This window comes from Triticum dicoccoides, chromosome 6A (genome assembly GCF_002162155.2).
Source record: "Triticum dicoccoides isolate Atlit2015 ecotype Zavitan chromosome 6A, WEW_v2.0, whole genome shotgun sequence".
In the NCBI taxonomy this organism is placed as follows: Eukaryota; Viridiplantae; Streptophyta; class Magnoliopsida; order Poales; family Poaceae; genus Triticum; species Triticum dicoccoides.
The window spans coordinates 629509023-629523428 of NC_041390.1; the positions used below are offsets into that span (position 1 = coordinate 629509023).

The 14406-nt window shown below is 43.7% G+C and overlaps 1 pseudogene; it reads right to left on the reverse strand.

Annotated features, from left to right (window-relative positions):
* LOC119316196 overlaps positions 1-14406 on the reverse strand; it is a 45238-nt pseudogene that overhangs the window by 17609 nt on the left and 13223 nt on the right.

The following is a 14406-nucleotide window of genomic DNA, read 5'->3' on the forward strand; positions in this document are numbered from 1 at the left end:
CAGCGCGCTCCAAGATCCCCATGCTCTGCTCCTCCCTCCCTTCCCTCCGGCAAGATCCAGCGCGCGGCCTCCCTCTCCTCGATCCAGATCGAGGCAGATGCTCCCCATCAGTCGAGATCGTGTGGCTGATGGCGAGATCCACCGCACATATGTATGATGTATTATCGTTTGTTGCCTGACATAACAATGACGCTGGATTGGAATGGATGCAGGTGGGTGGCTGAGGAGGACTACATCGTCAACATCCCCACCGTGCGCCTCAAGGGAGGCATGCCCATCAGGGTCACCGCCAAAGACTAGTTGTCTGTCAATCGGACCACCGTCCTTGATCAACTCCCCGCGGCAGTCAAGCCAGCCATGCATATACATGATGCTGCTGCTACAAGTATGGTATCTTCCATAGCAAGGTTGAAAGGATCCTTAAAACAAGCTAGCTAGGCAACATCTGATCTAAGAGTACATAGTTATGGGCATGCATGTATAAGTGCTGTAGGGAAGGGTTAATTAGCCATGGAGTAGTTGCCAGTAACCTCTTCTGTTTATGGAGTGTAAACAAAATAAGAGCCCACATACACTTGCATCTTTTCTGAACATTCAGCCCGTCCTGTTTAGTCGAACGAAGAAAAAATGCAAGGACACCAAAAGGTGTGTAGATACATAGATAACAAATATGTGGTTCCATACTAGTTGGAACACTTTTCGCTTAAATGATGTGCATGACAGATTTATCCAGTCGCTGCACTTTACTGAACAGTTGTTTCCTAGACATGTTGGGTTTTTCAAACCTTCTCTTGGGAGTAATTATACTTGTTAACTGTTGTCCTTTTGCAAGAAAAAGAAAAGCTGCTGTCCTGAATGAATGTAAAAATACTATAACAAGCCCTTCTTTGTTGCATTTAGGGGCATTGCAAGGCACTGCAATTACCTCGAAGATCTACTCTTGGCGCTGATTAGCTACAGAACCAGAAGGCCATGCTGTATTGTTATTGTAGACCGTGATGATCATGCAGAACTAAATGGCAAGTTCTTCTGTACATTGTTCTTTGATATCCGATTTTGAATTGAAGTTGCATCGATCTCTAGCTTTGACGCCGCGTTGTGATCTAATCTGGTGCGTGCAGGCGCTGCGGGCCAAGGACCTGAACGAGATGTTCCCGGTGGTGGACGCAGAGGCGGCGCCCATGGAGGACGCCCCTCCACCACTGCTCCGACGCCATCCAGGTCTTCTTACCTTCAGTTTCTTCTTCTTCCCTTACCCTCCATTCCTTTGACTGAGATGTGATGTGGTTTCCTGCCATGAATGAGCAGTTGTCGCCGGATGGATGTAGGATGACCGACTATGGATGAGCAGCAGCAGCACCCCGATGGTGAGCCCATCCACCCCTTTGTTCCCCTCTGCTTTCTGTGATGCTAGAGTTTGGCCTCGGTTCCATGGCTAATTACTTGCTGTACGCCACATCAAGGACCGAGTGTTTGAGCTGATTTGTGTTGTTGGTGGTCATCTAGCTACTGATTTTCTGCTGCAAGTTAGAATGCCTACTGTTCTGTGCTGTAGAAGACTACTAAATTATCTAGTTTGCATCCCTTTGATGTCATGTATGCTACTGATTTGTTGTAGGTAATTAGAATACTGTAGGTTCAGTACTAACATGGCATAATCCATTGGAATAAATTAGATGGGAATATATCTAGTTTGTTAGTATAAATCTGATTAGTATGTTTGCTGCCATTTTGTATAAATTAGATGGGAATAAATTAGATGGGCATAATCTATAACAAGCCCTAATTGAACGAATCAATCTGATTAGTATGTTTGTTGCCATTTTGTTAGTCTGCAGAAGCATATCTAGTTTGTTAGTCAGCCACTTTTTTGCTAGAACCATAAATCTTGATGCATGCTGATTATGGTCTGGTCTGTTAGATCTGTTCTGTTGTTGCTTAAAATTTGACTGGATTCTGAATGTGTATCTGCTGGTGTGTATCTGTTGTTGCCTGGATTCTGAATGAACATGTCAGTATACTATATACCCCAAAAAACATGCTTATAGTTCTTTTCATTTCTATGATCAATTTAGTTAGAGTTACACATGTCAGTATACTATATACAAAAAAAATCCTAGCTAGTGAGAACATTTGTCACTCCATGAACACATACTGGTTAGTGTTAGTCATACTATTTATCTACATGGCATTTTATGTCAATGCTTGCTTATAAGTTATTGGATCACTCCATGAACACATTCTTATTCTTATATTTTCATTCTTATTCTTTGCACAGGTGAAGTGTGAATCCAAGGCTGAAGCTGTGAATCATATCAACAAAGAGGAGCATATTATGTGTTGTAATTGTACGCATGTATGGGTTGTAGTATACTGAATTGTAATAGACTAATGTAGTCTTGTTTTGGACGAATTTCATTTGCTCTCTAGTCTGTTCAAAACAATGATTGTGTATGTGATTTGAATACCCGTGAAATGGAAACCTGACAAGAGGGTCCAAGTTATAATGGTTGTTTGACAAATTTCAAAATTTCTGACATGTGGGACATATTTTGAGATAAGCATGACATGTAGGGTTGGCTTACTAGTGGTACCCCAATGTATAATGGTTGAAACTAGAAAAATCAATGGACTAAAAAGGCTACGGCCCAAAAATAAAATGGCTTAAATGTTGGGCCTGGCCCATGTAGTTGACCAAAATTAATCAAGAAAAAATATGTAAAAGGCCGAATTGTTGGGCTAGGCCCATGTAGAAAATCGAATTGGACCGGGCTGAATCTTGTGCCACGTCAGATTGCCACGCTGGATGCCTACGTGGCCTGGGGAGGTTGCTAGTGACCAAAACGCCACAGTAGACATATTTTGGTCATAAACGTCTTCGACCATTCCTGAAGAAAGGTCGCTATAGTCAGTTTATGACTGCCAGCTTTTGACCTTCTGTTTTTTGTCACAAAAATGTCGCAAATGAAAAACCATGACCTTTCAGTGACCAATAGTGGTGGTCACAAGTTGACATATTTCTTGTAGTGTCTCTTTACTCGTTCTGTAATACATCATCCTGCAACTAACTCATTAGTTGCAATGCTTGCAAGGCTTAAGTGGTGTGCATTACCGAGAGGGCCCAGAGATACCTCTCCGACAATCAGAGTGACAAATCCTAATCTCGAAATACGCCAACCCAACAAGTACCTTCGGAGACACCTGTAGAGCACCTTTATAATCACCCATTTACGTTGTGACATTTGGTGGCACACAAAGTGTTCCTCCGGTAAACGGAAGTTGCATAATCTCATAGTCATAGGAACATGTATAAGTCATGAAGAAAGCAATAGCAACAAACTAAACGATCAAGTGCTATGCTAACGGAATGGGTCAAGTCAATCACATCATTATCCTAATGATGTGATCCCGTTAATCAAATGACAACTCATGTCTATGGTTAGGAAACATAACCATCTTTGATCAACGAGCTAGTCAAGTAGAGGCATACTAGTGAGACTCTATTTGTCTATGTATTCACACATGTATTATGTTTCCGGTTAATACAATTCTAGCATGAATAATAAGCATTTACCATGATATAAGGAAATAAATAATAGCTTTATTATTGCCTCTAGGGCATATTTCCTTCACAAGAGACATCGTGGAAGTATTCGGAGGTCCAAAAAGGCTTTTATAATAGTTGGAAATATACGCTTTCAGATTTTCATGCCCCACTATTGTTCCCTCGTCCTATTCAAGCTGTATGATCTTCTTCTTCCTATGTTTACCATTTGCAACCATATGGAAGAACTGTGTGTTGTTGTCCCCTTGGACAACCTTAAGCGTTTTCGCACGCAACGCCCACTTGAGTTCCTCCTCTCTCAAGAGAGCACGTAGGCCTTGCTCAGCCTCGGACTTGGTTCGATGCTCATTAACAAAAAGAAGAGTGGTTTCAGCCTTTACATCTAGTGCCTCAATAAGTTGAGTTAGACGTTCTTTTTTCTGCTTATAAATCCCACTCTCATTCCTGGCCCATCCTCTCAGAAATTGTCGGAGGTGTCTAATCTTATTCTGCCATCTCTCGAGATGTGTCCTTCCCGTAACTGGCTTAGCCCATTCGCGTGCAATCATCTCCATAAATCCTTCTCGCTCAAACCAGCTTTGCTCGAAGGAGAAGATGTTTTTGTTTGCAACATGGGTAGCCTCTCCCGAATCTAAAAGGAATGGTGTATGATCCGAGATCGCTCTTTGCATGGCATGAACCGACACCAACGGATATTTTTGTTCCCACTCCACACTAGCAAGTACCCTATCTAGCTTTTCATAAGTCGGAACAGGTAACGAGTTGGCCCATGTAAACTGTCTACCGGTGAGCTCAATTTCTCTCAAATTGAGGCTCTCGATAATCATGTTAAACATCATAGACCAACGTCCATTGAAATTGTCATTATTCTTTTCTTCTCTTCTCCGAATGATATTGAAATCTCCCCCGACTAGTGGCAGATTTTCATCTCCACAAACCCTCACTAAATCGGCAAGAAAATCGGGTTTAAATTCAGGTTGCGCTGCCCCATGTACTGCAACTAGCGACCATCAGAACCCATCCAATTTTGATCTCACCCAATGTGCATCATAAGTAAAAATCCTCAAAAATTGGAACCCAACTTCACTACTGATTCTTATCTTTTCATTTGAGCGTGTTACTTCCTCCAGATGCAAAATGAGCAGAGCAGGTAAGGCTCCAAGGATGCAGAGATCACTTTTCTTGATTCCCTTCACTGTAAGGCGTAGCAGTTGGAGGTTTATGAGGGAGCTCACCCATGTCGGAACCTGCGAAATGGCTGAAGACCGGGTAATAAGTTTCTTGAGGGTCGGCCGGCACAAAGGTTCCTGTAAGAGGCTGCTCCCTCCATAAATAGTCAAGGAGCGGAGGTTCTGGGTGCCTAGCTTACACAGGGAAGAGAAGATAGCTTTGTTGCACTCCTCTTCAGCCACATATGCATCCTCAGTATCAACTTCAAAACGAAGGTCAAGCTGCAGATTTCTCAAATTCTTTAGTTGGCCAAGGCCCCATAGGAAGTCAAACGGCTGAATGGAAACCCTCACATCTTCCAACGTCTCCAGTGCTTGCATCTTTGCAATTCCATCAGGAAATTTAACATAATTATCAACAATTAGATGGGACAATTTTCCAAGATTAACAATAGACGTGGGTAATTCTTCTACACAAGTGTCACTTAGGTCCAGCATCTCTAAGAACCCCAAACGCCCGATTTGTTAAGGGAGTTTGCTTATTATTGTACTTTCAAGGTTCAAGTACCTCAGCTGGAACAACTTCACTATGTTTTCAAGATGATGTTCTTTCAGTGATTGGTCACTCAAGTCGAGAACACGCAGATGTCTGAACTCTGCCAAAGAAGGGATTTCCACAACACCTCTGACCACAATAAGTGATCGGACATGGGACAACACGAGACCGGTTGTTAGTACTGTTGAATTTCCTTCCTTGGCACCTTGGAGACAGAGTCGACGAACAACTTTGCTTTGGTTCTTAATTGTCAGAATGGGATCGCCAAGTAATGTAACGAAGTTTTCTTCTATAGACTTGGATATGACGAAATCAAGAATTGTATCATGAACTCGACAACTCTCCACCATGTCATATTCATTCGTCTTCACAGGTTGGATCAAACCCCTATTCAGTAGCTCATTAAAGCACATTTCTCCTAACTCATATGTTGTGTATCAGCCTTCTGTATGAATAAATCCTTCGGCAATCCATCTTTTTATCAGGCCCTTCTTCCCAATAGTAGAATCTTCTAGATATATGCTCAGATATAAGAGACAAGTTTTTAGATAAGGAGGCAGATCAAAGTAACTAAGTGAGAATATCTTCATCATTCCTTCGATGCTAGGATTTCTTTCAAGTGCACGACCAATTGAATCTTTCACCTGATTCCATATATTTTCTTCTCTTCTTGTGTTAGCCAATAAACCAGATATAGCGACTATCGCCAAAGGTAACCCGTGGCATTTTTCCAATATCTGCTCTGAAACTTCTTGAAGGTATGAAGGACAATTTTCACCAGGCTTGAATAATCTTCTATGAAATAATTGCCTTGAGTGCACCATATCAAGAGGCCTTATATAATAAATATGACCACTAAATGTTGAACAACATGAATGAGCGACATTGTTCAAACGAGTAGTGGTGATTATTCTATTACTATAACTTGTAGTGGGGAATGCACACTTAATAATATCCCATGTGTCGATGTCCCATATATCATCATCAACAACAAAGTACCTGTACATGGATTAGAATATCTTTCAAATAAAGAATGTAGACATAGATAGACAGAATAAATGAAACACGTTAACATTGCCAACATGAAGAGGATAAATACAAAAGTATTAATAGGGCATATGTTAGAGACTTAATTCATGTGACCACATCCATGTTAATTAGTTTGGCACATTACCAAGAGACGGGGGATAAGAGATTGTTTAAACAACTGGCATGGAAGCAATTTTTTTAATATGAGGCATGACACAGAAAAGATCAAAACTGGACAGTTAAGTTGAAAGACGTACAAGAGATGGATCAAAAGATGAATAATCATATATACTTAATTTGTGTGGAAGGGGCGCCGATCAGGTGGTCATAAGCAACAAGCAAGAATCTTGGTGTTGACCAGAAGATCCAGTGATACAAAATGAAAACAGTGTAAACTACATATATAATATATAGAAAAAAATTATGTTTTAACTAGTACTGGCTGTGTGGGCCAATTGTGACTGTTGCGTTTTTATTTTCTTGTGTTACTGACTTTTAGAACCTTCTCCATCTTCATCAATGAAAAGGAGCAGCTGGCTGTCTTTTCGTCCAAAACTAATTTAGGCTCAGTTAAGCTAGTAAACTATAGCTTTATTGGAGTTAAATCACCGATGACGTATGGGCATGTAGGGCAACAATACTGGCAAAGGCCTGGTGGATCTCATCCGAGCTGGTCTCAATAGAGCATTGCACCTTTGAGAGGAGAGGAAGAGTGAATGGAGGCACAATGGAGCTGGTCTGAACAGGAAACAGACCCGGAGAAGGGAGAGGTGGAGGTGCAAAAAGAATGTGATGTGTGTGGCAGCCTTTGTGTGAAAACAAGGGTGACGTGGATGCTACACTTGCAAAACGAGCATCTATATATCATCAAAATCACTGTCCAAACCATTCATGAGGTAAAGTGCTACAAACATTATAGGTCACACATAGTCAAGCCATATATAAGTCAACAAAAGGGATTAGCTATGTCTTGAATATCATAGTATATCAAACAAACTCCTAGGACAGGTTGTTCTCTGTACACTCTCCGTTCTATTTCTTTTGTTTAGAAAATCGACACGTTCTTTATTACAAACATTTGACCACTACTTTTTTTTACATATGGGGAAAGTATGAATATAGATGTTTTCATGGAACTTTTCAACAAATTCCACTAGTACAAATGATAGAGATTTATACATTCAAAGACAGAAGTGAAAGTGAAAAAAAATGATAGAGATAGCATGCACCTTTTGTCGGCTAGAAAATTAGAATTTTTTTCAAAACTATGTTATTTTTTGTAGCAATTTCGGAAACTATAGCGTAGAATGAAAAAAACGCAAAACTAGTAGCCCGTCGGCCAGGAGTGGGCCGAAAAGGCAGTTTTCGGCCAGGGTGTGGCCGAAGTAGGCTTTTCGGCCGCGCTTGGGCCGAAAACTCGTTGTTGGCAGGGGCCCGGCCGAAAATAGTAGCTTCGGGTGCCAGGAGGCCGAACTGGGCCGTTTTCGGCCCACCGGTGACCGAAGCTGGCCTTTTCGGCCAGGCTTCGACCGAAGAGGTTTTCGGCCAGGTGTAGGCCGAAAAGGTGCGGATAAGCACCGTTCGCCCCTGCGCTGCTGTTCTTCGTTTCCCTTTCTCTCTCTCTCTCAGTTCTTCTCTGTAGAACTCCCCCCCGCGCCGATCTCCTCCATTTGCCACACATTTGCCACACAGAATCGGTAGATCATAGCAATCTCCACCGGCCTACGGTGTTATTTTTTGCTATGGGATAGTTTTTGATGTGTAGAGGAGCAGCCATGGTGGGGAGGAGGAGCCATGGTGGAGAGGAGGACGGGTAGTATGTGGTGGTGACTAGTAGCAGCAGCTGCAGAGGAGGAGGTGGTGAGGAGGAGGAGCAGGTTGGGGGCTGACCGGAGTTGAACCTTCGGTCGTCGGGGGCGGCGTTGTCGTTCTCCGGTGGTGCAAGTACTTCGCGAGGTGGCCGGTGCCGCTGAGTCAAAGAGAGAAGCAAGAAGCGGACACACACTTCGAAGGTATAATCACGTCGTCACAAATAGTATGTAAATATTAGCGCATAGTTCGTGTAGCGGATAATATTAGTGTTCGTTGTGAATTTCAGTGTTAATTTAATTTAGGAGGCATTTTAGCGCATAGTTCGTGTAGCGGATAATATTAGTGTATATCATGAATTTTAGTGTTAATATATTTTTGGAGGCATTTTAGCGCATAGTTCGTGTAGCGGATAATATTAGTGTATATTGTGAATTTTAGTGTTAATATATTTCTGGAGGCATTTTAATGCATAGTTCGTGTAGCGGATAATATTAGTGTATATTGTGATTAATATAGTTTAGTTAGTGTATATAAGTCATATTATGAATTTTAGTGTTAATATATTTTTGGAGGCATTTTAGCGCATAGTTCGTTGTGATTAATGAGAAGATGGCAATGTCTGACAGGTGAAAATGTCTGAATCAGTAAATCTGAATGTTTACTACGGCGCTGGTAATGTTCGATATAATGAGTTGGGGGTTGATCTTAGCGAGTTTAAAAATGGCGTTATGACACTAGCTGACCCGGACAGACTGGACATTAGACAGTTGAAGTACTGGTTGACAACTAGTTTCGGTCTGGATCCTGAAGTATGTTCCGTCAGTATTCATACATTGTGGACCAAATCTTGTAAAAATGTCAAGTGGGAGTTGATGCCGGTAGATAGGAGCCAGCATTGGTTGTCCCTGTTAAGACGCTGCCGAGACCGAAGAATCCACCCATATGCACTTGTGCAACCTGTGCCGAAGAAGGAGAATACCGTACAACTCCACAGGGGGTATGAACCCGGCCAAGGCAGTGAAGTGGCTAACGAGATTGTTTTATCCGGGTCACAGCCACAAGATGTGGATGCTAGCCAACCGGAGAAAGAGTCAGACTACGTGCCACACAATGTTTGTGGTCCTGATACTGGGCAGAGTAGCCAGTCGATAATATTAGCTGTTTCTGGTTTTGCTGATGGGGATGAGGAAGGGGATGAAATGCAGAGGGTGATGGAGGAAGAGGACGAGGATGGATTGGTGGAGGAACTGGATTCTGAAAATTCTGAGGATGAAGTTGAGGTACCGATTCCTTCTGCATGGGAGCAGGACATATCCACCGGCCTTACGGTGAACGATGGCCATGAGACTCCATGGCAGTATAATCTGAACCAAGTACAAATAGGGGCTATGTTTGATACAAATAAAAAATTGAAGTATGCGGTGATAAAGTGGGCTATGTCTACGCAGAGGGTTTTCAAGACACACATATCAAGTCCAACAAACTATACCGTGAAATGTGTTGTAACAGGTTGTCCTGGGAAGGTGCACGGTCACGTGCCGAAGTACGACATCCACTGGGTTGTCACCATTGTCGTCCCACATAATTGTGTGAGGACGAACCTGCTGGTGAAGCATCCGAACCTGACTTCAAGTCTCATTGCGCAACTCATGTATACTGAGATAGTAGAGAAGAAAGATATGGAAGCAAAACACATCCAGACAGCAGTGAAGGTCAGATGGAATTATGTCATTGCTTATGGGAAGGCTTGGAGGGCTAAGCAGAAGGCTATGGAGGAAAGGTTTGGGACGTTCTTCGACTCATATGATAATGTTGTCCGTCTCCTGGGCATACTGAAGGAGAGGAATCCGGGCACTTATGTGAACGTACAACACATGAGGTTGCTGAGTATACCAGATTTCAAGGTGTTGAAACGAGTGTTCTTCTCATTTGCTATGTGCATCAAAGCTTTCCGGCATTGTCCTCCTGTTATGTTTGTGGATGGTACATTCCTGACCGGTCAGTATAGAGGGCAAATCCTGACTGCTATTGGTGTGGACGGGAACAATCAAATCATCCCACTTGCCATGGCATTTGTGGAGGGTGAGAACTTTCTCAGCTGGGTTTGGTTCTTCCGCCAAGTGAAAATTGCCATCGTGAAGGACCGACCAAACGTGTGTGTCATTCATGACAGACATGCTGGTATATTGAATGCCGTGAAGACACTTCGGAATCCAGCAGATGACGAACCAACACCTTGGAGGGACTTGCAGAGCCGGTGGTGCATGCGCCATCTTGGGGCTAATTTTTTCTCATAGTTCAAGAACAAGCGGTTGATGAACTTGTTCAAAAAATTATGCAAGCAGATCCAGCAGCGGAAATACGAATTTATTTGGTCAAAACTAGATGAGTTTACTAAGAAGCAGGTCCGTGCAAGGAAGAAAATGGAAGAAGATCAGGTTAAATTAGCAGCACTCATCGCGGAGCTAGAGGAGCCAGTTGGTCTTTGTGACTTGCCAGCAATTGACCCTCCTAATACTAAGAGAAAGAAGGGAAGGGCAATAAAGAATTTTTCTGAGTGGATAGAGAAAGAGCCTCCAATAAATTGGTCTTTGCTGCATGACACACATGGAGCTAGGTATGGCCACATGACAACCAATCTTGCAGAGGTGTATAACTTTGTGCTGAGAGGGAATAGAGCATTGCCACTCACAGCTATTGTGGAGGCTGTATTCCATGGCACTTTGAGATATTTCAGAGAAAGGCACGAGTTAGCAAAGAAGCATATTGAAGATAATCAGAACACACCTTATTGTAGCCGTGTCATGGAATACATGGCAAAGAAGATAAAGAAAGCAAAGAAGCACAGTGTCAGGCTCATAGGGAATCAAGAAAGGAGGTATGAGGTTCAGCTTCCTACCGATGGTTTTGGTTCTGGAAATGAGGTGAAGACACACGAGGTAAAAATTGGAACGGAATTTTATCCAACGTGTGAGTGTACATGCAACAAACCTAAGTTGCTGCACCTACCTTGCTCTCATGTGTTGGCTGCCTGTGGCCAGATTCAGTTAGATGCTATATCCTTCGTGTCCCCATACTATTTAAAAGAGGCAGTGCTCAACACCTGGACAGGCGAGATGACAGGGTTTAGAGTCGTCGGCAATTTCAACAAGGTAAACGACGGTGAGAGAGTATACATCCCGCATCCAGACCTTCGGCGAACAAGTAGGGGCAGACGAAAGGCCCGTCGCATCCGGAACGATATGGACCAGTCTGAAGCTGGTGGAGCAACCAGACAATGTTTGTTATGCGCGGCTTATGGGCATAGGATGAAATATTGTCCCGACCTGAACAAAGATGGTGCTTCCGCATCGACGAGTGCTTCCACATCGACGGCTGCGACAACAGGAGCAAGAGGCGGACGTGATCGTGGCAGTCGAGGCCGAAGGGGCGGACGAGGAAGAAATAACTCACAAGCTATATAATGTGCCGTAGTGGGTTTTAATATGTAATATGTCAGGACTATGTTTTAATTTGTAATATGTGATGACTATGTTTTAATATGTAATATGTCAGGACTATGTTTTAATTTGTAATATGTCAGGACTATGTTATAATTTGTGCGGATAATTTGAATTGCAGATATGTCTTCGTATCCGTTGCTTAATGGTAACATCGATAGAAAGCACCGGGGCGCTCTTACGGAAGCGGGCAACAACTTAGACGTGTTGGTCACTCGTACCCCAAAGACTAACTGGCTGATACACGATTCATGGGTTGATATGTATGTGTGCATATAATGGAGACCATATAATGACTTACTATGTTTGACATACTTTTCATAACCGCTAACAATCTCTTTATTTTGTAGGTTAAGTTGCGCTGGACTTCTACCCTTGGCATGGCTGGTTGAGGGTACATTGGATGAGTGGATTGATGGTCCGGACTTAGATGAGGCAGGTGAACCATTGCAGTTACACAAGAGGCAAGTGAGACGTTTCTCTTACGACAAGTCACTCCTTACCTGCTTAGTAGATAGATGGAGACCAGAAACACATACGTTTCACTTTCCTTGGGGAGAGATGGCGCCTACTTTACAGGATGTGTCTTACTTGTTGGGATTACCTCTGGCCGATGCTGCCATAGGTCCCTTAGAGGCAGAATCTGGGTGGCAAGCAGCGATGCAGACCCGTTTTTTGGCTGCAGTCCCGACTGCTAGGGCTATAGACAACGATCCTCATGGACCTCTTTTTAGATGGTTGAGCCAGTTTCAGGTAACCATCACGGCCACTTAAACAAATGTTGTTTTTTAGTTGTCTGATGTTCATACAATTATTACGTTTCTATGTAGATTGTCTCGTTAGGACATCCCGACGTTCAGTTGTCGGAGGCTCAGATTGACCGGTCCCTAGAGGCATATATTCTTTGGCTATTCGGCAAGACAATGTTTCCGGAGAACCACGTGACCACTGTCGATGCACGACTCATCAGTATTGCACGAGAGATAGCTGACGCACGTTGCCCTGCGGATATTCTACAGAGGAGTCTTGGTTCTGCTGTGTTAGCGGCTACGTACAGAGGCCTGTGCAAAGCTTGCTTGTTGAAGTCTAGAAAATCTAGTCTTGTTGGATGTCCATTATTGTTGCAGCTTTGGTCATACGAGAGGTTCCCTATTGGACGACCCTATGTCTACATTGATAAACCTTTTGGTTTGGAGGACTTAGCTGGGACTTATGTGCCTGCTATCGGCGACTTACCTACTATGGGATCTGTTTGGACACGGCGAGAGGTACTTTTATATTAAGTAACAATTAATTCAATTATTTCTTGCCATTCAATAGTATTGCTAATGCTTATCTGTTGTCATGCACAGAGACAGTTTGCGCATACTCGGGTTAGGGGATGCTACCCGTCCTTCATGGCGCAGTTTGATAGTTTGCACGAGGATCAAGTTATTTGGGAGCCATACTCGCCTCAGGCTATATCATCGAGGTACCCAGTTGGGATTTCTGGATTGTGCACTAGAGATCGGCACTTTTGGATGACCAAGGCCAAGTTGGTGTTCGACGTGACGGTTGAGGAGATGTCTCTTCATAGGGTGATGAGACAGTTCGGTCTATATCAAGAGCCTGCGATTCCAGATATTCCACACTTGCCAGACCACGTGCACAAGTAAGTACTAATACTATTTTAGGTGGCAGCTCTGCATTCATAATATACCTAATCATGTATCGCGCATGTCAATCTCAGGGACAGTCGCCTAGGAGGAAACAAGTCCATGACTTATTGGCTTGAGAGCATTACCCCTTACGTTGACGAATGGACTACCGCTGCGACAAATATCTGGGGTGAGGTTCGGCCCTTTAACTGGGAAATGTTTGGGTTGTATCTGCAGCGTTACCGGCATACAACGAGGATCTACTTGGTTCCATCAGCTGCTACTGATCAGATCGAAGCCCCTCTCACCAGCGATATGTACCCAACTGCCTCTGTTGTGGGAACCAGACACCACGCGGTAAATGCCTTGGTTCTCATATGTTAAGTCTTTTGTTAATCTGGACACATTCGCTTGGTTGTCTATTCGTGGTGTCTATCATACAACGAGCATATAATTGGTTCATTCTTTGTGTACAGGGTGACTTGACAGTACAGGCGCGAGAGGAGGTTTCCGCTTTAATGCGGCGCTTTCAGAGGGGAGAAACTATCCCACCGCGAGAGGGCGTCTCATGGTTGAGGCGTCTTGATGACAAGCTACGCGGGATTTACGCAGCTGTTACGTGTAGACGGACTTCGGATGTTGCACTTCCTCCTCCAGCACATCGCCCGCCACGTCCCTCTGTACAACATTCAGAACCACGACCCTCTGTGCACCGTTCAGAACCATGACCCTCTGTGCACCGTGCAGAACCTCATCCTTCACAGCCAGGGAGATCTTCCTGGCATGAGCCACCTCCTTCACAGCCAGGGAGATCTTCCTAGCATGAGCAACCTCCTTCACAGCCAGGGAGATCTTCCTGGCATGAGCCACCTCCTTCACAGCCAGGGAGCTCTTCCTGGCATGAGCCACCTCCTTCACAGCCAGGGAGCTCTTCCTGGCATGAGCCACCTCCTTCACAGCTAGGGAGCGCTTACTGGCATCAGCAGATGAATCTAGGTAACACTACTCACTACATTCTTTTGAACAGTGTAGTAATCGTTCTTGCATTCTCAGCAGTCACTGATGCTTACTGGTGGTGCTTCGTTCATGCATTTGTATCAATTTTACTTTACCGCAGGCGGCAACCAGTCGCAACCGT